The following is a 23,677-nucleotide window of genomic DNA, read 5'->3' as shown; positions in this document are numbered from 1 at the left end:
TGTCGGCACCCGGAACTTAAATATGGTGCCTGGCACCGTTGTTTTCCGACGCCTTCGGCCTTAAGTGGAACGAGCAGAACTCTAACTATCAATTTTCACATTGGCGCGGAGAAAACAACGAACGACAATAAAAGTCCGTTCCCTAGCAACGGCTACGCTGTGTATTTCGCCCTCAGGGGAAGCTAATGATATGCTCCAGGCGAGGATCAAACTAACCAACTTAACATTGTGATACTTAGGCGCTTTCTACTTCTGGACTGGCACAAATATGCTCAATCGTCTCTGGATCGTCTGTACGTACGTCACATTAGATATTTCTTATATCATGCTGCTGTAAATTAAAGGGCAGTTTTCCAACGGCTGTCAGTTGTGCTTCTATTTACGCTAGCAGCACCTACACACTGCGTTCAGATGTGCCAACCTCTGCCCTGGCGTTGAACGCCTACAGCGCCTTCGCCTTCGGCCTCTGGTGGCAGGAGGGTAGCCGATACATCGCGGCGTGAATGACTCGGCACGCAAGGCGGTGGTGGTGTAACGGTCAGCATGGTTGCTTCCCAAGCAGTTTATCCGGGTTCGATTCCCGGCCACCGCACGAAACGTACATTTTTCTTCTAGGGCTATTCCACGTAACGTAACGCGATCCTCGAAACAGAACCGTCGTGGTACGAATAGTTTTCCTTCGCCCCACGTCTCACTCCGTGTCGCCATTGCGGTAGTCGCCGGATTTCGATTCACAGCATCGTGTGTCTCCATGTGTCGACTTGTCTCGACTTTGCTCGGCTGACGCGAGAGCTGACGCTTGGAAATGGGCATATATGTAGAGGGCAGGCGGGAGAAACGACTGCGAGAGACCAAAAACCGACAAACATACGACAGAACCTTTCATTTTATTGTGGCCACAGATTCGCGCTTTAGTGCACCGACAGGCAGGAGTGGCGTCAGCGTGCTGGACCGCATCATTATCGCTAAGCAGCGACGACACCTAAGTAAATAGGCAAAATGAAAGAAGCCAAATGTAGGTAGAGCTCCAAGCTGGTCGCCCATCCAAGTACTAAACACGGCCAACCGCTATTAACTCCAATCAACAGACGAGAACCGCTGCACTCAGCGTGGTATGGCCGTTATCGGCAACGCCGCGAAACGTGCAGACGTCTTGCTTCGTGTGCACATCACTTGGTATTTACCTGGCAGTGTCTCGCTGGAGGAAGCACTGTCTTTTATGAGAGAAAAATGAAATGGCACTTAGTGCTATCGAATACATGGCCTTTGTGTTCACAGCACGACGCTCTAACGTACTGAGCTGAGGAGCGATGCAATTCGGCCACGTCACCAGTCCAATACCCGGTCCACCGGCTCATCCACCTTCATTACTGCCCTGCCAGACATTTAACCACGTATCTGTTTTCGTTGACTTTTGCTTTCTTGATGCTTGGACCCAAAAAGCACAACACAAAGAAAACGTAAGCGCCGTGAGACTAGCCAAGACTCAGCAAACAAAAGTATGTTCGGCTACCAGGAATCGAATCCGGGCTGCTTGGCTGAAAGCCATGCCTCCTAACAGCTTTCCGTTCCTTCTGACGGCCAGACAATCAGACGTGCAGGGCAAGCGCCATAATCACTGCCGTCACTGATAATATCTCTTCAACCTGTTTGCGCGAAATTTACTTCCTTTCCCGCACGAAGGAAACGGGTAGGTTTGGAATATTTAAAATTCATTGTCAGATGTGGGGTTCGAACCCACGCTCCCTTTTGGGAACCAGAGCTTAAATCTGTCGCCTTAGGCCGCTCGGACAATCTGACGTGCGCGTGGAAACACACTGCTGCCATCGTTTCTATAAACATCTCCAGGGCCTGACTGCAAAATTTTCTTGTTTTTTTTTGTGTGAAGAAAATACGTTTTTTTAGATTATTTAAAACGAGTTGTGAGATGTGAGGTAACACCCCACCCTCACTGTCGGCACCCGGAACTTAAATATGGTGCCTGGCACCGTTGTTTTCCGACGCCTTCGGCCTTAAGTGGAACGAGCAGAACTCTAACTATCAATTTTCACATTGGCGCGGAGAAAACAACGAACGACAATAAAAGTCCGTTCCCTAGCAACGGCTACGCTGTGTATTTCGCCCTCAGGGGAAGCTAATGATATGCTCCAGGCGAGGATCAAACTAACCAACTTAACATTGTGATACTTAGGCGCTTTCTACTTCTGGACTGGCACAATTATGCTCAATCGTCTCTGGATCGTCTGTACGTACGTCACATTAGATATTTCTTATATCATGCTGCTGTAAATTAAAGGGCAGTTTTCCAACGGCTGTCAGTTGTGCTTCTATTTACGCTAGCAGCACCTACACACTGCGTTCAGATGTGCCAACCTCTGCCCTGGCGTTGAACGCCTACAGCGCCTTCGCCTTCGGCCTCTGGTGGCAGGAGGGTAGCCGATACATCGCGGCGTGAATGACTCGCCACGCAAGGCGGTGGTGGTGTAACGGTCAGCATGGTTGCTTCCCAAGCAGTTGATCCGAGTTCCATTCCCGGCCACCGCACGAAACGTACATTTTTCTTCTAGGGCTATTCCACGTAACGTAACGCGATCCTCGAAACAGAACCGTCGTGGTACGAATAGTTTTCCTTCGCCCCACGTCTCACTCCGTGTCGCCATTGCGGTAGTCGCCGGATTTCGATTCACAGCATCGTGTGTCTCCATGTGTCGACTTGTCTTGCTCGGCTGACGCGAGAGCTGACGCTTGGAAATGGGCATATATGTAGAGGGCAGGCGGGAGAAACGACTGCGAGAGACCAAAAACCGACAAACATACGACAGAACCTTTCATTTTATTGTGGCCACAGATTCGCGCTTTAGTGCACCGACAGGCAGGAGTGGCGTCAGCGTGCTGGACCGCATCATTATCGCTAAGCAGCGACGACACCTAAGTAAATAGGCAAAATGAAAGAAGCCAAATGTAGGTAGAGCTCCAAGCTGGTCGCCGATCCAAGTACTAAACACGGCCAACCGCTATTAACTCCAATCAACAGACGAGAACCGCTGCACTCAGCGTGGTATGGCCGTTATCGACAACGCCCCGAAACGTGCAGACGTCTTGCTTCGTGTGCACATCACTTGGTATTTACCTGGCAGTGTCTCGCTGGAGGAAGCACTGTCTTTTATGAGAGAAAAATGAAATGGCACTTAGTGCTATCGAATACATGGCCTTTGTGTTCACAGCACGACGCTCTAACGTACTGAGCTGAGGAGCGATGCAATTCGGCCACGTCACCAGTCCAATACCCGGTCCACCGGCTCATCCACCTTCATTACTGCCCTGCCAGACATTTAACCACGTATCTGTTTTCGTTGACTTTTGCTTTCTTGATGCTTGGACCCAAAAAGCACAACACAAAGAAAACGTAAGCGCCGTGAGACTAGCCAAGACTCAGCAAACAAAAGTATGTTCGCCTACCAGGAATCGAATCCGGGCTGCCTGGCTGAAAGCCATGCCTCCTAACAGCTTTCCGTTCCTTCTGACGGCCAGACAATCAGACGTGCAGGGCAAGCGCCATAATCACTGCCGTCACTGATAATATCTCTTCAACCTGTTTGCGCGAAATTTACTTCCTTTCCCGCACGAAGGAAACGGGTAGGTTTGGAATATTTAAAATTCATTGTCAGATGTGGGGTTCGAACCCACGCTCTCTTTTGGGAACCAGAGCTTAAATCTGGCGCCTTAGACCGCTCGGCCAATCTGACGTGCGAGCGGAAACACACTGCTGCCATCGTTTCTATGAACATCTCCAGGGCCTGACTGCGAAATTTGCTTGTTTTTTTGTGTGAAGGAAATACGTTTTTTTAGAGTATTTAAAACGATTTGTGAGATGTGAGGTAACACCCCACCCTCACTGTCGGCACCCGGAACTTAAATATGGTGCCTGGCACCGTTGTTTTCCGACGCCTTCGGCCTTAAGTGGAACGAGCAGAACTCTAACTATCAATTTTCACATTGGCGCGGAGAAAACAACGAACGACAATAAAAGTCCGTTCCCTAGCAACGGCTACGCTGTGTATTTCGCCCTCAGGGGAAGCTAATGATATGCTCCAGGCGAGGATCAAACTAACCAACTTAACATTGTGATACTTAGGCGCTTTCTACTTCTGGACTGGCACAATTATGCTCAATCGTCTCTGGATCGTCTGTACGTACGTCACATTAGATATTTCTTATATCATGCTGCTGTAAATTAAAGGGCAGTTTTCCAACGGCTGTCAGTTGTGCTTCTATTTACGCTAGCAGCACCTACACACTGCGTTCAGATGTGCCAACCTCTGCCCTGGCGTTGAACGCCTACAGCGCCTTCGCCTTCGGCCTCTGGTGGCAGGAGGGTAGCCGATACATCGCGGCGTGAATGACTCGCCACGCAAGGCGGTGGTGGTGTAACGGTCAGCATGGTTGCTTCCCAAGCAGTTGATCCGGGTTCCATTCCCGGCCACCGCACGAAACGTACATTTTTCTTCTAGGGCTATTCCACGTAACGTAACGCGATCCTCGAAACAGAACCGTCGTGGTACGAATAGTTTTCCTTCGCCCCACGTCTCACTCCGTGTCGCCATTGCGGTAGTCGCCGGATTTCGATTCACAGCATCGTGTGTCTCCATGTGTCGACTTGTCTTGCTCGGCTGACGCGAGAGCTGACGCTTGGAAATGGGCATATATGTAGAGGGCAGGCGGGAGAAACGACTGCGAGAGACCAAAAACCGACAAACATACGACAGAACCTTTCATTTTATTGTGGCCACAGATTCGCGCTTTAGTGCACCGACAGGCAGGAGTGGCGTCAGCGTGCTGGACCGCATCATTATCGCTAAGCAGCGACGACACCTAAGTAAATAGGCAAAATGAAAGAAGCCAAATGTAGGTAGAGCTCCATGCTGGTCGCCCATCCAAGTACTAAACACGGCCAACCGCTATTAACTCCAATCAACAGACGAGAACCGCTGCACTCAGCGTGGTATGGCCGTTATCGACAACGCCGCGAAACGTGCAGGCGTCTTGCTTCGTGTGCACATCACTTGGTATTTACCTGGCAGTGTCTCGCTGGAGGAAGCACTGTCTTTTATGAGAGAAAAATGAAATGGCACTTAGTGCTATCGAATACATGGCCTTTGTGTTCACAGCACGACGCTCTAACGTACTGAGCTGAGGAGCGATGCAATTCGGCCACGTCACCAGTCCAATACCCGGTCCACCGGCTCATCCACCTTCATTACTGCCCTGCCAGACATTTAACCACGTATCTGTTTTCGTTGACTTTTGCTTTCTTGATGCTTGGACCCAAAAAGCACAACACAAAGAAAACGTAAGCGCCGTGAGACTAGCCAAGACTCAGCAAACAAAAGTATGTTCGCCTACCAGGAATCGAATCCGGGCTGCCTGGCTGAAAGCCATGCCTCCTAACAGCTTTCCGTTCCTTCTGACGGCCAGACAATCAGACGTGCAGGGCAAGCGCCATAATCACTGCCGTCACTGATAATATCTCTTCAACCTGTTTGCGCGAAATTTACTTCCTTTCCCGCACGAAGGAAACGGGTAGGTTTGGAATATTTAAAATTCATTGTCAGATGTGGGGTTCGAACCCACGCTCTCTTTTGGGAACCAGAGCTTAAATCTGGCGCCTTAGACCGCTCGGCCAATCTGACGTGCGAGCGGAAACACACTGCTGCCATCGTTTCTATGAACATCTCCAGGGCCTGACTGCGAAATTTGCTTGTTTTTTTGTGTGAAGGAAATACGTTTTTTTAGAGTATTTAAAACGATTTGTGAGATGTGAGGTAACACCCCACCCTCACTGTCGGCACCCGGAACTTAAATATGGTGCCTGGCACCGTTGTTTTCCGACGCCTTCGGCCTTAAGTGGAACGAGCAGAACTCTAACTATCAATTTTCACATTGGCGCGGAGAAAACAACGAACGACAATAAAAGTCCGTTCCCTAGCAACGGCTACGCTGTGTATTTCGCCCTCAGGGGAAGCTAATGATATGCTCCAGGCGAGGATCAAACTAACCAACTTAACATTGTGATACTTAGGCGCTTTCTACTTCTGGACTGGCACAATTATGCTCAATCGTCTCTGGATCGTCTGTACGTACGTCACATTAGATATTTCTTATATCATGCTGCTGTAAATTAAAGGGCAGTTTTCCAACGGCTGTCAGTTGTGCTTCTATTTACGCTAGCAGCACCTACACACTGCGTTCAGATGTGCCAACCTCTGCCCTGGCGTTGAACGCCTACAGCGCCTTCGCCTTCGGCCTCTGGTGGCAGGAGGGTAGCCGATACATCGCGGCGTGAATGACTCGGCACGCAAGGCGGTAGTGGTGTAACGGTCAGCATGGTTGCTTCCCAAGCAGTTGATCCGGTTTCGATTCCCGGCCACCGCACGAAACGTACATTTTTCTTCTAGGGCTATTCCAAGTAACGTAACGCGATCCTCGAAACAGAACCGTCGTGGTACGAATAGTTTTCCTTCGCCCCACGTCTCACTCCGTGTCGCCATTGCGGTAGTCGCCGGATTTCGATTCACAGCATCGTGTGTCTCCATGTGTCGACTTGTCTCGACTTTGCTCGGCTGACGCGAGAGCTGACGCTTGGAAATGGGCATATATGTAGAGGGCAGGCGGGAGAAACGACTGCGAGAGACCAAAAACCGACAAACATACGACAGAACCTTTCATTTTATTGTGGCCACAGATTCGCGCTTTAGTGCACCGACAGGCAGGAGTGGCGTCAGCGTGCTGGACCGCATCATTATCGCTAAGCAGCGACGACACCTAAGTAAATAGGCAAAATGAAAGAAGCCAAATGTAGGTAGATCTCCAAGCTGGTCGCCCATCCAAGTACTAAACACGGCCAACCGCTATTAACTCCAATCAACAGACGAGAACCGCTGCACTCAGCGTGGTATGGCCATTATCGACAACGCCGCGAAACGTGCAGACGTCTTGCTTCTTGTGCACATCACTTGGTATTTACCTGGCAGTGTCTCGCTGGAGGAAGCACTGTCTTTTATGAGAGAAAGATGAAATGGCACTTAGTGCTATCGAATACATGGCCTTTGTGTTCACAGCACGACGCTCTATCGTACTGAGCTGAGGAGCGATGCAATTCGGCCACGTCACCAGTCCAATACCCGGTCCACCGGCTCATCCACCTTCATTACTGCCCTGCCAGACATTTAACCACGTATCTGTTTTCGTTGACTTTTGCTTTCTTGATGCTTGGACCCAAAAAGCACAACACAAAGAAAACGTAAGCGCCGTGAGACTAGCCAAGACTCAGCAAACAAAAGTATGTTCGGCTACCAGGAATCGAATCCGGGCTGCTTGGCTGAAAGCCATGCCTCCTAACAGCTTTCCGTTCCTTCTGACGGCCAGACAATCAGACGTGCAGGGCAAGCGCCATAATCACTGCCGTCACTGATAATATCTCTTCAACCTGTTTGCGCGAAATTTACTTCCTTTCCCGCACGAAGGAAATGGGTAGGTTTGGTATATTTAAAATTCATTGTCAGATGTGGGGTTCGAACCCACGCTCCCTTTTGGGAACCAGAGCTTAAATCTGGCGCCTTAGGCCGCTCGGCGAATCTGACGTGCGCGTGGAAACACACTGCTGCCATCGTTTCTATAAACATCTCCAGGGCCTGACTGCGAAATTTTCTTGTTTTTTTTTGTGTGAAGAAAATACGTGTTTAGAGTATTTAAAACGAGTTGTGAGATGTGCGGTAACACCCCACCCTCACTGTCGGCACCCGGAACTTAAATATGGTGCCTGGCACCGTTGTTTTCCGACGCCTTCGGCCTTAAATGGAACGAGCAGAACTCTAACTATCAATTTTCACATTGGCGCGGAGAAAACAACGAACGACAATAAAAGTCCGTTCCCTAGCAACGGCTACGCTGTGTATTTCGCCCTCAGGGGAAGCTAATGATATGCTCCAGGCGAGGATCAAACTAACCAACTTAACATTGTGATACTTAGGCGCTTTCTACTTCTGGACTGGCACAAATATGCTCAATCGTCTCTGGATCGTCTGTACGTACGTCACATTAGATATTTCTTATATCATGCTGCTGTAAATTAAAGGGCAGTTTTCCAACGGCTGTCAGTTGTGCTTCTATTTACGCTAGCAGCACCTACACACTGCGTTCAGATGTGCCAACCTCTGCCCTGGCGTTGAACGCCTACAGCGCCTTCGCCTTCGGCCTCTGGTGGCAGGAGGGTAGCCGATACATCGCGGCGTGAATGACTCGGCACGCAAGGCGGTGGTGGTGTAACGGTCAGCATGGTTGCTTCCCAAGCAGTTGATCCGGTTTCGATTCCCGGCCACCGCACGAAACGTACATTTTTCTTCTAGGGCTATTCCAAGTAACGTAACGCGATCCTCGAAACAGAACCGTCGTGGTACGAATAGTTTTCCTTCGCCCCACGTCTCACTCCGTGTCGCCATTGCGGTAGTCGCCGGATTTCGATTCACAGCATCGTGTGTCTCCATGTGTCGACTTGTCTCGACTTTGCTCGGCTGACGCGAGAGCTGACGCTTGGAAATGGGCATATATGTAGAGGGCAGGCGGGAGAAACGACTGCGAGAGACCAAAAACCGACAAACATACGACAGAACCTTTCATTTTATTGTGGCCACAGATTCGCGCTTTAGTGCACCGACAGGCAGGAGTGGCGTCAGCGTGCTGGACCGCATCATTATCGCTAAGCAGCGACGACACCTAAGTAAATAGGCAAAATGAAAGAAGCCAAATGTAGGTAGATCTCCAAGCTGGTCGCCCATCCAAGTACTAAACACGGCCAACCGCTATTAACTCCAATCAACAGACGAGAACCGCTGCACTCAGCGTGGTATGGCCATTATCGACAACGCCGCGAAACGTGCAGACGTCTTGCTTCTTGTGCACATCACTTGGTATTTACCTGGCAGTGTCTCGCTGGAGGAAGCACTGTCTTTTATGAGAGAAAGATGAAATGGCACTTAGTGCTATCGAATACATGGCCTTTGTGTTCACAGCACGACGCTCTATCGTACTGAGCTGAGGAGCGATGCAATTCGGCCACGTCACCAGTCCAATACACGGTCCACCGGCTCATCCACCTTCATTACTGCCCTGCCAGACATTTAACCACGTATCTGTTTTCGTTGACTTTTGCTTTCTTGATGCTTGGACCCAAAAAGCACAACACAAAGAAAACGTAAGCGCCGTGAGACTAGCCAAGACTCAGCAAACAAAAGTATGTTCGGCTACCAGGAATCGAATCCGGGCTGCTTGGCTGAAAGCCATGCTTCCTAACAGCTTTCCGTTCCTTCTGACGGCCAGACAATCAGACGTGCAGGGCAAGCGCCATAATCACTGCCGTCACTGATAATATCTCTTCAACCTGTTTGCGCGAAATTTACTTCCTTTCCCGCACGAAGGAAACGGGTAGGTTTGGAATATTTAAAATTCATTGTCAGATGTGGGGTTCGAACCCACGCTCCCTTTCGGGAACCAGAGCTTAAATCTGGCGCCTTAGACCGCTCGGCCAATCTGACGTGTGAGCGGAAACACACTGCTGCCATCGTTTCTATAAACATCTCCAGGGCCTGACTGCGAAATTTGCTTGTTTTTTTTGTGTGAAGGAAATACGTTTTTTTAGAGTATTTAAAACGAGTTGTGAGATGTGAGGTAACACCCCACCCTCACTGTCGGCACCCGGAACTTAAATATGGTGCCTGGCACCGTTGTTTTCCGACGCCTTCGGCCTTAAGTGGAACGAGCAGAACTCTAACTATCAATTTTCACATTGGCGTGGAGAAAACAACGAACGACAATAAAAGTCCGTTCCCTAGCAACGGCTACGCTGTGTATTTCGCCCTCAGGGGAAGCTAATGATATGCTCCAGGCGAGGATCAAACTAACCAACTTAACATTGTGATACTTAGGCGCTTTCTACTTCTGGACTGGCACAATTATGCTCAATCGTCTCTGGATAGTCTGTACGTACGTCACATTAGATATTTCTTATGTCATGCTGCTGTAAATTAAAGGGCAGTTTTCCAACGGCTGTCAGTTGTGCTTCTATTTACGCTCGCAGCACCTACACACTGCGTTCAGATGTGCCAACCTCTGCCCTGGCGTTGAACGCCTACAGCGCCTTCGCCTTCGGCCTCTGGTGGCAGGAGGGTAGCCGATACATCGCGGCGTGAATGACTCGGCACGCAAGGCGGTGGTGGTGTAACGGTCAGCATGGTTGCTTCCCAAGCATTTGATCCGGGTTCGATTCCCGGCCACCGCACGAAACGTACATTTTTCTTCTAGGGCTATTCCACGTAACGTAACGCGATCTTCGAAACAGAACCGTCGTGGTAAAAATAGTTTTCCTTCGCCCCACGTCTCACTCCGTGTCGCCATTGCGGTAGTCGCCGGATTTCGATTCACAGCATCGTGTGTCTCCATGTGTCGACTTGTCTCGACTTTGCTCGGCTGACGCGAGAGCTGACGCTTGGAAATGGGCATATATGTAGAGGGCAGGCGGGAGAAACGACTGCGAGAGACCAAAAACCGACAAACATACGACAGAACCTTTCATTTTATTGTGGCCACAGATTCGCGCTTTAGTGCACCGACAGGCAGGAGTGGCGTCAGCGTGCTGGACCGCATCATTATCGCTAAGCAGCGACGACACCTAAGTAAATAGGCAAAATGAAAGAAGCCAAATGTAGGTAGAGCTCCAAGCTGGTCGCCCATCCAAGTACTAAACACGGCCAACCGCTATTAACTCCAACCAACAGACGAGAACCGCTGCACTCAGCGTGGTATGGCCGTTATCGACAACGCCGCGAAACGTGCAGACGTCTTGCTTCTCGTGCACATCACTTGGTATTTACCTGGCAGTGTCTCGCTGGAGGAAGCACTGTCTTTTATGAGAGAAAAATGAAATGGCACTTAGTGCTATCGAATACATGGCCTTTGTGTTCACAGCACGACGCTCTAACGTACTGAGCTGAGGAGCGATGCAATTCGGCCACGTCACCAGTCCAATACCCGGTCCACCGGCTCATCCACCTTCATTACTGCCCTGCCAGACATTTAACCACGTATCTGTTTTCGTTGACTTTTGCTTTCTTGATGCTTGGACCCAAAAAGCACAACACAAAGAAAACGTAAGCGCCGTGAGACTAGCCAAGACTCAGCAAACAAAAGTATGTTCGGCTACCAGGAATCGAATCCGGGCTGCCTGGCTGAAAGCCATGCCTCCTAACAGCTTTCCGTTCCTTCTGACGGCCAGACAATCAGACGTGCAGGGCAAGCGCCATAATCACTGCCGTCACTGATAATATCTCTTCAACCTGTTTGCGCGAAATTTACTTCCTTTCCCGCACGAAGGAAATGGGTAGGTTTGGTATATTTAAAATTCATTGTCAGATGTGGGGTTCGAACCCACGCTCCCTTTTGGGAACCAGAGCTTAAATCTGGCGCCTTAGGCCGCTCGGCGAATCTGACGTGCGCGTGGAAACACACTGCTGCCATCGTTTCTATAAACATCTCCAGGGCCTGACTGCGAAATTTTCTTGTTTTTTTTTGTGTGAAGAAAATACGTGTTTAGAGTATTTAAAACGAGTTGTGAGATGTGCGGTAACACCCCACCCTCACTGTCGGCACCCGGAACTTAAATATGGTGCCTGGCACCGTTGTTTTCCGACGCCTTCGGCCTTAAGTGGAACGAGCAGAACTCTAACTATCAATTTTCACATTGGCGCGGAGAAAACAACGAACGACAATAAAAGTCCGTTCCCTAGCAACGGCTACGCTGTGTATTTCGCCCTCAGGGGAAGCTAATGATATGCTCCAGGCGAGGATCAAACTAACCAACTTAACATTGTGATACTTAGGCGCTTTCTACTTCTGGACTGGCACAAATATGCTCAATCGTCTCTGGATCGTCTGTACGTACGTCACATTAGATATTTCTTATATCATGCTGCTGTAAATTAAAGGGCAGTTTTCCAACGGCTGTCAGTTGTGCTTCTATTTACGCTAGCAGCACCTACACACTGCGTTCAGATGTGCCAACCTCTGCCCTGGCGTTGAACGCCTACAGCGCCTTCGCCTTCGGCCTCTGGTGGCAGGAGGGTAGCCGATACATCGCGGCGTGAATGACTCGGCACGCAAGGCGGTGGTGGTGTAACGGTCAGCATGGTTGCTTCCCAAGCAGTTGATCCGGTTTCGATTCCCGGCCACCGCACGAAACGTACATTTTTCTTCTAGGGCTATTCCAAGTAACGTAACGCGATCCTCGAAACAGAACCGTCGTGGTACGAATAGTTTTCCTTCGCCCCACGTCTCACTCCGTGTCGCCATTGCGGTAGTCGCCGGATTTCGATTCACAGCATCGTGTGTCTCCATGTGTCGACTTGTCTCGACTTTGCTCGGCTGACGCGAGAGCTGACGCTTGGAAATGGGCATATATGTAGAGGGCAGGCGGGAGAAACGACTGCGAGAGACCAAAAACCGACAAACATACGACAGAACCTTTCATTTTATTGTGGCCACAGATTCGCGCTTTAGTGCACCGACAGGCAGGAGTGGCGTCAGCGTGCTGGACCGCATCATTATCGCTAAGCAGCGACGACACCTAAGTAAATAGGCAAAATGAAAGAAGCCAAATGTAGGTAGATCTCCAAGCTGGTCGCCCATCCAAGTACTAAACACGGCCAACCGCTATTAACTCCAATCAACAGACGAGAACCGCTGCACTCAGCGTGGTATGGCCATTATCGACAACGCCGCGAAACGTGCAGACGTCTTGCTTCTTGTGCACATCACTTGGTATTTACCTGGCAGTGTCTCGCTGGAGGAAGCACTGTCTTTTATGAGAGAAAGATGAAATGGCACTTAGTGCTATCGAATACATGGCCTTTGTGTTCACAGCACGACGCTCTATCGTACTGAGCTGAGGAGCGATGCAATTCGGCCACGTCACCAGTCCAATACCCGGTCCACCGGCTCATCCACCTTCATTACTGCCCTGCCAGACATTTAACCACGTATCTGTTTTCGTTGACTTTTGCTTTCTTGATGCTTGGACCCAAAAAGCACAACACAAAGAAAACGTAAGCGCCGTGAGACTAGCCAAGACTCAGCAAACAAAAGTATGTTCGGCTACCAGGAATCGAATCCGGGCTGCTTGGCTGAAAGCCATGTCTCCTAGCAGCTTTCCGTTCCTTCTGACGGCCAGACAATCAGACGTGCAGGGCAAGCGCCATAATCACTGCCGTCACTGATAATATCTCTTCAACCTGTTTGCGCGAAATTTACTTCCTTTCCCGCACGAAGGAAACGGGTAGGTTTGGTATATTTAAAATTCATTGTCAGATGTGGGGTTCGAACCCACGCTCCCTTTTGGGAACCAGAGCTTAAATCTGGCGCCTTAGGCCGCTCGGCGAATCTGACGTGCGCGTGGAAACACACTGCTGCCATCGTTTCTATAAACATCTCCAGGGCCTGACTGCGAAATTTTCTTGTTTTTTTTTGTGTGAAGAAAATACGTGTTTAGAGTATTTAAAACGAGTTGTGAGATGTGCGGTAACACCCCACCCTCACTGTCGGCACCCGGAACTTAAATATGGTGCCTGGCACCGTTGTTTTCCGACGCCTTCGGCCTTAAGTGGAACGAGCAGAACTCTAACTATCAATTTTCACATTGGCGCGGAGAAAACAACGAACGACAATAAAAGTCCGTTCCCTAGCAACGGCTACGCTGTGTATTTCGCCCTCAGGGGAAGCTAATGATATGCTCCAGGCGAGGATCAAACTAACCAACTTAACATTGTGATACTTAGGCGCTTTCTACTTCTGGACTGGCACAAATATGCTCAATCGTCTCTGGATCGTCTGTACGTACGTCACATTAGATATTTCTTATATCATGCTGCTGTAAATTAAAGGGCAGTTTTCCAACGGCTGTCAGTTGTGCTTCTATTTACGCTAGCAGCACCTACACACTGCGTTCAGATGTGCCAACCTCTGCCCTGGCGTTGAACGCCTACAGCGCCTTCGCCTTCGGCCTCTGGTGGCAGGAGGGTAGCCGATACATCGCGGCGTGAATGACTCGGCACGCAAGGCGGTGGTGGTGTAACGGTCAGCATGGTTGCTTCCCAAGCAGTTGATCCGGTTTCGATTCCCGGCCACCGCACGAAACGTACATTTTTCTTCTAGGGCTATTCCAAGTAACGTAACGCGATCCTCGAAACAGAACCGTCGTGGTACGAATAGTTTTCCTTCGCCCCACGTCTCACTCCGTGTCGCCATTGCGGTAGTCGCCGGATTTCGATTCACAGCATCGTGTGTCTCCATGTGTCGACTTGTCTCGACTTTGCTCGGCTGACGCGAGAGCTGACGCTTGGAAATGGGCATATATGTAGAGGGCAGGCGGGAGAAACGACTGCGAGAGACCAAAAACCGACAAACATACGACAGAACCTTTCATTTTATTGTGGCCACAGATTCGCGCTTTAGTGCACCGACAGGCAGGAGTGGCGTCAGCGTGCTGGACCGCATCATTATCGCTAAGCAGCGACGACACCTAAGTAAATAGGCAAAATGAAAGAAGCCAAATGTAGGTAGATCTCCAAGCTGGTCGCCCATCCAAGTACTAAACACGGCCAACCGCTATTAACTCCAATCAACAGACGAGAACCGCTGCACTCAGCGTGGTATGGCCATTATCGACAACGCCGCGAAACGTGCAGACGTCTTGCTTCTTGTGCACATCACTTGGTATTTACCTGGCAGTGTCTCGCTGGAGGAAGCACTGTCTTTTATGAGAGAAAGATGAAATGGCACTTAGTGCTATCGAATACATGGCCTTTGTGTTCACAGCACGACGCTCTATCGTACTGAGCTGAGGAGCGATGCAATTCGGCCACGTCACCAGTCCAATACCCGGTCCACCGGCTCATCCACCTTCATTACTGCCCTGCCAGACATTTAACCACGTATCTGTTTTCGTTGACTTTTGCTTTCTTGATGCTTGGACCCAAAAAGCACAACACAAAGAAAACGTAAGCGCCGTGAGACTAGCCAAGACTCAGCAAACAAAAGTATGTTCGGCTACCAGGAATCGAATCCGGGCTGCTTGGCTGAAAGCCATGCCTCCTAACAGCTTTCCGTTCCTTCTGACGGCCAGACAATCAGACGTGCAGGGCAAGCGCCATAATCACTGCCGTCACTGATAATATCTCTTCAACCTGTTTGCGCGAAATTTACTTCCTTTCCCGCACGAAGGAAATGGGTAGGTTTGGTATATTTAAAATTCATTGTCAGATGTGGGGTTCGAACCCACGCTCCCTTTTGGGAACCAGAGCTTAAATCTGGCGCCTTAGGCCGCTCGGCGAATCTGACGTGCGCGTGGAAACACACTGCTGCCATCGTTTCTATAAACATCTCCAGGGCCTGACTGCGAAATTTTCTTGTTTTTTTTTGTGTGAAGAAAATACGTGTTTAGAGTATTTAAAACGAGTTGTGAGATGTGCGGTAACACCCCACCCTCACTGTCGGCACCCGGAACTTAAATATGGTGCCTGGCACCGTTGTTTTCCGACGAATTCGGCCTTAAGTGGAACGAGCAGAACTCTAACTATCAATTTTCACATTGGCGCGGAGAAAACAACGAACGACAATAAAAGTCCGTTCCCTAGCAACGGCTACGCTGTGTATTTCGCCCTCAGGGGAAGCTAATGATATGCTCCAGGCAAGGATCAAACTAACCAACTTAACATTGTGATACTTAGGCGCTTTCTACTTCTGGACTGGCACAATTATGCTCAATCGTCTCTGGATCGTCTGTACGTACGTCACATTAGATATTTCTTATATCATGCTGCTGTAAATTAAAGGGCAGTTTTCCAACGGCTGTCAGTTGTGCTTCTATTTACGCTAGCAGCAACTACACTGCGTTCAGATGTGCCAACCTCTGCCCTGGCGTTGAACGCCTACAGTGCCTTCGCCTTCGGCCTCTGGTGGCAGGAGGGTAGCCGATACATCGCGGCGTGAATGACTCGGCACGCAAGGCGGTGGTGGTGTAACGGTCAGCATGGTTGCTTCCCAAGCAGTTGATCCGGGTTCGATTCCCGGCCACCGCACGAAACGTACATTTTTCTGCTAGGGCTATTCCACGTAACGTAACGCGATCCTCGAAACAGAACCGTCGTGGTACGAATAGTTTTCCTTCGCCCCACGTCTCACTCCGTGTCGCCATTGCGGTAGTCGCCGGATTTCGATTCACAGCATCGTGTGTCTCCATGTGTCGACTTGTCTCGACTTTGCTCGGCTGACGCGAGAGCTGACGCTTGGAAATGGGCATATATGTAGAGGGCAGGCGGGAGAAACGACTGCGAGAGACCAAAAACCGACAAACATACGACAGAACCTTTCATTTTATTGTGGCCACAGATTCGCGCTTTAGTGCACCGACAGGCAGGAGTGGCGTCAGCGTGCTGGACCGCATCATTATCGCTAAGCAGCGACGACACCTAAGTAAATAGGCAAAATGAAAGAAGCCAAATGTAGGTAGATCTCCAAGCTGGTCGCCCATCCAAGTACTAAACACGGCCAACCGCTATTAACTCCAATCAACAGACGAGAACCGCTGCACTCAGCGTGGTATGGCCATTATCGACAACGCCGCGAAACGTGCAGACGTCTTGCTTCTTGTGCACATCACTTGGTATTTACCTGGCAGTGTCTCGCTGGAGGAAGCACTGTCTTTTATGAGAGAAAGATGAAATGGCACTTAGTGCTATCGAATACATGGCCTTTGTGTTCACAGCACGACGCTCTATCGTACTGAGCTGAGGAGCGATGCAATTCGGCCACGTCACCAGTCCAATACCCGGTCCACCGGCTCATCCACCTTCATTACTGCCCTGCCAGACATTTAACCACGTATCTGTTTTCGTTGACTTTTGCTTTCTTGATGCTTGGACCCAAAAAGCACAACACAAAGAAAACGTAAGCGCCGTGAGACTAGCCAAGACTCAGCAAACAAAAGTATGTTCGGCTACCAGGAATCGAATCCGGGCTGCTTGGCTGAAAGCCATGCCTCCTAACAGCTTTCCGTTCCTTCTGACGGCCAGACAATCAGACGTGCAGGGCAAGCGCCATAATCACTGCCGTCACTGATAATATCTCTTCAACCTGTTTGCGCGAAATTTACTTCCTTTCCCGCACGAAGGAAATGGGTAGGTTTGGTATATTTAAAATTCATTGTCAGATGTGGGGTTCGAACCCACGCTCCCTTTTGGGAACCAGAGCTTAAATCTGGCGCCTTAGGCCGCTCGGCGAATCTGACGTGCGCGTGGAAACACACTGCTGCCATCGTTTCTATAAACATCTCCAGGGCCTGACTGCGAAATTTTCTTGTTTTTTTTTGTGTGAAGAAAATACGTGTTTAGAGTATTTAAAACGAGTTGTGAGATGTGCGGTAACACCCCACCCTCACTGTCGGCACCCGGAACTTAAATATGGTGCCTGGCACCGTTGTTTTCCGACGCCTTCGGCCTTAAGTGGAACGAGCAGAACTCTAACTATCAATTTTCACATTGGCGCGGAGAAAACAACGAACGACAATAAAAGTCCGTTCCCTAGCAACGGCTACGCTGTGTATTTCGCCCTCAGGGGAAGCTAATGATATGCTCCAGGCGAGGATCAAACTAACCAACTTAACATTGTGATACTTAGGCGCTTTCTACTTCTGGACTGGCACAAATATGCTCAATCGTCTCTGGATCGTCTGTACGTACGTCACATTAGATATTTCTTATATCATGCTGCTGTAAATTAAAGGGCAGTTTTCCAACGGCTGTCAGTTGTGCTTCTATTTACGCTAGCAGCACCTACACACTGCGTTCAGATGTGCCAACCTCTGCCCTGGCGTTGAACGCCTACAGCGCCTTCGCCTTCGGCCTCTGGTGGCAGGAGGGTAGCCGATACATCGCGGCGTGAATGACTCGCCACGCAAGGCGGTGGTGGTGTAACGGTCAGCATGGTTGCTTCCCAAGCAGTTGATCCGGGTTCCATTCCCGGCCACCGCACGAAACGTACATTTTTCTTCTAGGGCTATTCCACGTAACGTAACGCGATCCTCGAAACAGAACCGTCGTGGTACGAATAGTTTTCCTTCGCCCCACGTCTCACTCCGTGTCGCCATTGCGGTAGTCGCCGGATTTCGATTCACAGCATCGTGTGTCTCCATGTGTCGACTTGTCTCGACTTTGCTCGGCTGACGCGAGAGCTGACGCTTGGAAATGGGCATATATGTAGAGGGCAGGCGGGAGAAACGACTGCGAGAGACCAAAAACCGACAAACATACGACAGAACCTTTCATTTTATTGTGGCCACAGACTCGCGCTTTAGTGCACCGACAGGCAGGAGTGGCGTCAGCGTGCTGGACCGCATCATTATCGCTAAGCAGCGACGACACCTAAGTAAATAGGCAAAATGAAAGAAGCCAAATGTAGGTAGATCTCCAAGCTGGTCGCCCATCCAAGTACTAAACACGGCCAACCGCTATTAACTCCAATCAACAGACGAGAACCGCTGCACTCAGCGTGGTATGGCCATTATCGACAACGCCGCGAAACGTGCAGACGTCTTGCTTCTTGTGCACATCACTTGGTATTTACCTGGCAGTGTCTCGCTGGAGGAAGCACTGTCTTTTATGAGAGAAAGATGAAATGGCACTTAGTGCTATCGAATACATGGCCTTTGTGTTCACAGCACGACGCTCTAACGTACTGAGCTGAGGAGCGATGCAATTCGGCCACGTCACCAGTCCAATACCCGGTCCACCGGCTCATCCACCTTCATTACTGCCCTGCCAGACATTTAACCACGTATCTGTTTTCGTTGACTTTTGCTTTCTTGATGCTTGGACCCAAAAAGCACAACACAAAGAAAACGTAAGCGCCGTGAGACTAGCCAAGACTCAGCAAACAAAAGTATGTTCGCCTACCAGGAATCGAATCCGGGCTGCTTGGCTGAAAGCCATGTCTCCTAGCAGCTTTCCGTTCCTTCTGACGGCCAGACAATCAGACGTGCAGGGCAAGCGCCATAATCACTGCCGTCACTGATAATATCTCTTCAACCTGTTTGCGCGAAATTTACTTCCTTTCCCGCACGAAGGAAACGGGTAGGTTTGGTATATTTAAAATTCATTGTCAGATGTGGGGTTCGAACCCACGCTCCCTTTTGGGAACCAGAGCTTAAATCTGGCGCCTTAGGCCGCTCGGCCAATCTGACGTGCGCGTGGAAACACACTGCTGCCATCGTTTCTATAAACATCTCCAGGGCCTGACTGCGAAATTTTCTTGTTTTTTTTTGTGTGAAGAAAATACGTGTTTAGAGTATTTAAAACGAGTTGTGAGATGTGCGGTAACACCCCACCCTCACTGTCGGCACCCGGAACTTAAATATGGTGCCTGGCACCGTTGTTTTCCGACGCCTTCGGCCTTAAGTGGAACGAGCAGAACTCTAACTATCAATTTTCACATTGGCGCGGAGAAAACAACGAACGACAATAAAAGTCCGTTCCCTAGCAACGGCTACGCTGTGTATTTCGCCCTCAGGGGAAGCTAATGATATGCTCCAGGCGAGGATCAAACTAACCAACTTAACATTGTGATACTTAGGCGCTTTCTACTTCTGGACTGGCACAAATATGCTCAATCGTCTCTGGATCGTCTGTACGTACGTCACATTAGATATTTCTTATATCATGCTGCTGTAAATTAAAGGGCAGTTTTCCAACGGCTGTCAGTTGTGCTTCTATTTACGCTAGCAGCACCTACACACTGCGTTCAGATGTGCCAACCTCTGCCCTGGCGTTGAACGCCTACAGCGCCTTCGCCTTCGGCCTCTGGTGGCAGGAGGGTAGCCGATACATCGCGGCGTGAATGACTCGGCACGCAAGGCGGTGGTGGTGTAACGGTCAGCATGGTTGCTTCCCAAGCAGTTGATCCGGGTTCGATTCCCGGCCACCGCACGAAACGTACATTTTTCTTCTAGGGCTATTCCACGTAACGTAACGCGATCCTCGAAACAGAACCGTCGTGGTACGAATAGTTTTCCTTCGCCCCACGTCTCACTCCGTGTCGCCATTGCGGTAGTCGCCGGATTTCGATTCACAGCATCGTGTGTCTCCATGTGTCGACTTGTCTCGACTTTGCTCGGCTGACGCGAGAGCTGACGCTTGGAAATGGGCATATATGTAGAGGGCAGGCGGGAGAAACGACTGCGAGAGACCAAAAACCGACAAACATACGACAGAACCTTTCATTTTATTGTGGCCACAGATTCGCGCTTTAGTGCACCGACAGGCAGGAGTGGCGTCAGCGTGCTGGACCGCATCATTATCGCTAAGCAGCGACGACACCTAAGTAAATAGGCAAAATGAAAGAAGCCAAATGTAGGTAGATCTCCAAGCTGGTCGCCCATCCAAGTACTAAACACGGCCAACCGCTATTAACTCCAATCAACAGACGAGAACCGCTGCACTCAGCGTGGTATGGCCATTATCGACAACGCCGCGAAACGTGCAGACGTCTTGCTTCTTGTGCACATCACTTGGTATTTACCTGGCAGTGTCTCGCTGGAGGAAGCACTGTCTTTTATGAGAGAAAGATGAAATGGCACTTAGTGCTATCGAATACATGGCCTTTGTGTTCACAGCACGACGCTCTAACGTACTGAGCTGAGGAGCGATGCAATTCGGCCACGTCACCAGTCCAATACCCGGTCCACCGGCTCATCCACCTTCATTACTGCCCTGCCAGACATTTAACCACGTATCTGTTTTCGTTGACTTTTGCTTTCTTGATGCTTGGACCCAAAAAGCACAACACAAAGAAAACGTAAGCGCCGTGAGACTAGCCAAGACTCAGCAAACAAAAGTATGTTCGGCTACCAGGAATCGAATCCGGGCTGCTTGGCTGAAAGCCATGTCTCCTAACAGCTTTCCGTTCCTTCTGACGGCCAGACAATCAGACGTGCAGGGCAAGCGCCATAATCACTGCCGTCACTGATAATATCTCTTCAACCTGTTTGCGCGAAATTTACTTCCTTTCCCGCACGAAGGAAACGGGTAGGTTTGGTATATTTAAAATTCATTGTCAGATGTGGGGTTCGAACCCACGCTCCCTTTTGGGAACCAGAGCTTAAATCTGGCGCCTTAGGCCGCTCGGCGAATCTGACGTGCGCGTGGAAACACACTGCTGCCATCGTTTCTATAAACATCTCCAGGGCCTGACTGCGAAATTTTCTTGTTTTTTTTTTGTGTGAAGAAAATACGTGTTTAGAGTATTTAAAACGAGTTGTGAGATGTGCGGTAACACCCCACCCTCACTGTCGGCACCCGGAACTTAAATATGGTGCCTGGCACCGTTGTTTTCCGACGCCTTCGGCCTTAAGTGGAACGAGCAGAACTCTAACTATCAATTTTCACATTGGCGCGGAGAAAACAACGAACGACAATAAAAGTCCGTTCCCTAGCAACGGCTACGCTGTGTATTTCGCCCTCAGGGGAAGCTAATGATATGCTCCAGGCGAGGATCAAACTAACCAACTTAACATTGTGATACTTAGGCGCTTTCTACTTCTGGACTGGCACAAATATGCTCAATCGTCTCTGGATCGTCTGTACGTACGTCACATTAGATATTTCTTATATCATGCTGCTGTAAATTAAAGGGCAGTTTTCCAACGGCTGTCAGTTGTGCTTCTATTTACGCTAGCAGCACCTACACACTGCGTTCAGATGTGCCAACCTCTGCCCTGGCGTTGAACGCCTACAGCGCCTTCGCCTTCGGCCTCTGGTGGCAGGAGGGTAGCCGATACATCGCGGCGTGAATGACTCGGCACGCAAGGCGGTGGTGGTGTAACGGTCAGCATGGTTGCTTCCCAAGCAGTTGATCCGGGTTCGATTCCCGGCCACCGCACGAAACGTACATTTTTCTTCTAGGGCTATTCCACGTAACGTAACGCGATCCTCGAAACAGAACCGTCGTGGTACGAATAGTTTTCCTTCGCCCCACGTCTCACTCCGTGTCGCCATTGCGGTAGTCGCCGGATTTCGATTCACAGCATCGTGTGTCTCCATGTGTCGACTTGTCTTGCTCGGCTGACGCGAGAGCTGACGCTTGGAAATGGGCATATATGTAGAGGGCAGGCGGGAGAAACGACTGCGAGAGACCAAAAACCGACAAACATACGACAGAACCTTTCATTTTATTGTGGCCACAGATTCGCGCTTTAGTGCACCGACAGGCAGGAGTGGCGTCAGCGTGCTGGACCGCATCATTATCGCTAAGCAGCGACGACACCTAAGTAAATAGGCAAAATGAAAGAAGCCAAATGTAGGTAGATCTCCAAGCTGGTCGCCCATCCAAGTACTAAACACGGCCAACCGCTATTAACTCCAATCAACAGACGAGAACCGCTGCACTCAGCGTGGTATGGCCATTATCGACAACGCCGCGAAACGTGCAGACGTCTTGCTTCTTGTGCACATCACTTGGTATTTACCTGGCAGTGTCTCGCTGGAGGAAGCACTGTCTTTTATGAGAGAAAGATGAAATGGCACTTAGTGCTATCGAATACATGGCCTTTGTGTTCACAGCACGACGCTCTAACGTACTGAGCTGAGGAGCGATGCAATTCGGCCACGTCACCAGTCCAATACCCGGTCCACCGGCTCATCCACCTTCATTACTGCCCTGCCAGACATTTAACCACGTATCTGTTTTCGTTGACTTTTGCTTTCTTGATGCTTGGACCCAAAAAGCACAACACAAAGAAAACGTAAGCGCCGTGAGACTAGCCAAGACTCAGCAAACAAAAGTATGTTCGGCTACCAGGAATCGAATCCGGGCTGCTTGGCTGAAAGCTATGTCTCCTAACAGCTTTCCGTTCCTTCTGACGGCCAGACAATCAGACGTGCAGGGCAAGCGCCATAATCACTGCCGTCACTGATAATATCTCTTCAACCTGTTTGCGCGAAATTTACTTCCTTTCCCGCACGAAGGAAACGGGTAGGTTTGGTATATTTAAAATTCATTGTCAGATGTGGGGTTCGAACCCACGCTCCCTTTTGGGAACCAGAGCTTAAATCTGGCGCCTTAGGCCGCTCGGCGAATCTGACGTGCGCGTGGAAACACACTGCTGCCATCGTTTCTATAAACATCTCCAGGGCCTGACTGCGAAATTTTCTTGTTTTTTTTTTGTGTGAAGAAAATACGTGTTTAGAGTATTTAAAACGAGTTGTGAGATGTGCGGTAACACCCCACCCTCACTGTCGGCACCCGGAACTTAAATATGGTGGTGCCTGGCACCGTTGTTTTCCGACGCCTTCGGCCTTAAGTGGAACGAGCAGAACTCTAACTATCAATTTTCACATTGGCGCGGAGAAAACAACGAACGACAATAAAAGTCCGTTCCCTAGCAACGGCTACGCTGTGTATTTCGCCCTCAGGGGAATCTAATGATATGCTCCAGGCGAGGATCAAACTAACCAACTTAACATTGTGATACTTAGGCGCTTTCTACTTCTGGACTGGCACAAATATGCTCAATCGTCTCTGGATC

General features: G+C 49.8%; 22 non-coding genes across 22 annotated transcripts; 10 read left to right on the top strand and 12 right to left on the bottom strand.

Annotated features, from left to right (window-relative positions):
* Positions 1–520: 520 nt before the first annotated feature.
* Trnag-ccc (transfer RNA glycine (anticodon CCC)) lies at positions 521–592 on the top strand. Its single transcript has one exon. It is a non-coding gene; the product is annotated as a tRNA-Gly (tRNA).
* Positions 593–1,716: 1,124 nt separating this feature from the next.
* On the bottom strand, positions 1,717–1,800 carry Trnal-uaa (transfer RNA leucine (anticodon UAA)). Its single transcript has one exon. It is a non-coding gene; the product is annotated as a tRNA-Leu (tRNA).
* A 1,862-nt stretch (positions 1,801–3,662) lies between these two features.
* Positions 3,663–3,746, bottom strand: Trnal-uaa (transfer RNA leucine (anticodon UAA)). Its single transcript has one exon. It is a non-coding gene; the product is annotated as a tRNA-Leu (tRNA).
* A 670-nt stretch (positions 3,747–4,416) lies between these two features.
* On the top strand, positions 4,417–4,488 carry Trnag-ccc (transfer RNA glycine (anticodon CCC)). Its single transcript has one exon. It is a non-coding gene; the product is annotated as a tRNA-Gly (tRNA).
* A 1,118-nt stretch (positions 4,489–5,606) lies between these two features.
* On the bottom strand, positions 5,607–5,690 carry Trnal-uaa (transfer RNA leucine (anticodon UAA)). The gene has a single exon. It is a non-coding gene; the product is annotated as a tRNA-Leu (tRNA).
* Positions 5,691–7,556: 1,866 nt separating this feature from the next.
* On the bottom strand, positions 7,557–7,640 carry Trnal-uaa (transfer RNA leucine (anticodon UAA)). The gene has a single exon. It is a non-coding gene; the product is annotated as a tRNA-Leu (tRNA).
* Positions 7,641–8,310: 670 nt separating this feature from the next.
* Positions 8,311–8,382, top strand: Trnag-ccc (transfer RNA glycine (anticodon CCC)). The gene has a single exon. It is a non-coding gene; the product is annotated as a tRNA-Gly (tRNA).
* Positions 8,383–9,506: 1,124 nt separating this feature from the next.
* Trnal-uaa (transfer RNA leucine (anticodon UAA)) lies at positions 9,507–9,590 on the bottom strand. The gene has a single exon. It is a non-coding gene; the product is annotated as a tRNA-Leu (tRNA).
* Positions 9,591–10,261: 671 nt separating this feature from the next.
* Positions 10,262–10,333, top strand: Trnag-ccc (transfer RNA glycine (anticodon CCC)). Its single transcript has one exon. It is a non-coding gene; the product is annotated as a tRNA-Gly (tRNA).
* Positions 10,334–11,457: 1,124 nt separating this feature from the next.
* Positions 11,458–11,541, bottom strand: Trnal-uaa (transfer RNA leucine (anticodon UAA)). The gene has a single exon. It is a non-coding gene; the product is annotated as a tRNA-Leu (tRNA).
* A 670-nt stretch (positions 11,542–12,211) lies between these two features.
* Trnag-ccc (transfer RNA glycine (anticodon CCC)) lies at positions 12,212–12,283 on the top strand. The gene has a single exon. It is a non-coding gene; the product is annotated as a tRNA-Gly (tRNA).
* Positions 12,284–13,407: 1,124 nt separating this feature from the next.
* On the bottom strand, positions 13,408–13,491 carry Trnal-uaa (transfer RNA leucine (anticodon UAA)). The gene has a single exon. It is a non-coding gene; the product is annotated as a tRNA-Leu (tRNA).
* Positions 13,492–14,161: 670 nt separating this feature from the next.
* Positions 14,162–14,233, top strand: Trnag-ccc (transfer RNA glycine (anticodon CCC)). The gene has a single exon. It is a non-coding gene; the product is annotated as a tRNA-Gly (tRNA).
* A 1,124-nt stretch (positions 14,234–15,357) lies between these two features.
* Positions 15,358–15,441, bottom strand: Trnal-uaa (transfer RNA leucine (anticodon UAA)). The gene has a single exon. It is a non-coding gene; the product is annotated as a tRNA-Leu (tRNA).
* Positions 15,442–16,109: 668 nt separating this feature from the next.
* Trnag-ccc (transfer RNA glycine (anticodon CCC)) lies at positions 16,110–16,181 on the top strand. The gene has a single exon. It is a non-coding gene; the product is annotated as a tRNA-Gly (tRNA).
* Positions 16,182–17,305: 1,124 nt separating this feature from the next.
* Positions 17,306–17,389, bottom strand: Trnal-uaa (transfer RNA leucine (anticodon UAA)). The gene has a single exon. It is a non-coding gene; the product is annotated as a tRNA-Leu (tRNA).
* A 670-nt stretch (positions 17,390–18,059) lies between these two features.
* On the top strand, positions 18,060–18,131 carry Trnag-ccc (transfer RNA glycine (anticodon CCC)). Its single transcript has one exon. It is a non-coding gene; the product is annotated as a tRNA-Gly (tRNA).
* Positions 18,132–19,255: 1,124 nt separating this feature from the next.
* Positions 19,256–19,339, bottom strand: Trnal-uaa (transfer RNA leucine (anticodon UAA)). Its single transcript has one exon. It is a non-coding gene; the product is annotated as a tRNA-Leu (tRNA).
* A 670-nt stretch (positions 19,340–20,009) lies between these two features.
* Trnag-ccc (transfer RNA glycine (anticodon CCC)) lies at positions 20,010–20,081 on the top strand. Its single transcript has one exon. It is a non-coding gene; the product is annotated as a tRNA-Gly (tRNA).
* Positions 20,082–21,205: 1,124 nt separating this feature from the next.
* Trnal-uaa (transfer RNA leucine (anticodon UAA)) lies at positions 21,206–21,289 on the bottom strand. The gene has a single exon. It is a non-coding gene; the product is annotated as a tRNA-Leu (tRNA).
* A 671-nt stretch (positions 21,290–21,960) lies between these two features.
* On the top strand, positions 21,961–22,032 carry Trnag-ccc (transfer RNA glycine (anticodon CCC)). The gene has a single exon. It is a non-coding gene; the product is annotated as a tRNA-Gly (tRNA).
* A 1,118-nt stretch (positions 22,033–23,150) lies between these two features.
* On the bottom strand, positions 23,151–23,234 carry Trnal-uaa (transfer RNA leucine (anticodon UAA)). The gene has a single exon. It is a non-coding gene; the product is annotated as a tRNA-Leu (tRNA).
* Positions 23,235–23,677: the final 443 nt, after the last annotated feature.

The sequence above is a fragment of the Schistocerca gregaria genome, chromosome 2 (assembly GCF_023897955.1).
Source record: "Schistocerca gregaria isolate iqSchGreg1 chromosome 2, iqSchGreg1.2, whole genome shotgun sequence".
Lineage (NCBI taxonomy): Eukaryota > Metazoa > Arthropoda > Insecta > Orthoptera > Acrididae > Schistocerca > Schistocerca gregaria.
The sequence above is the reverse complement of the archived record's forward strand: the minus strand, read 5'-3'. Positions and strand labels throughout refer to the sequence as shown.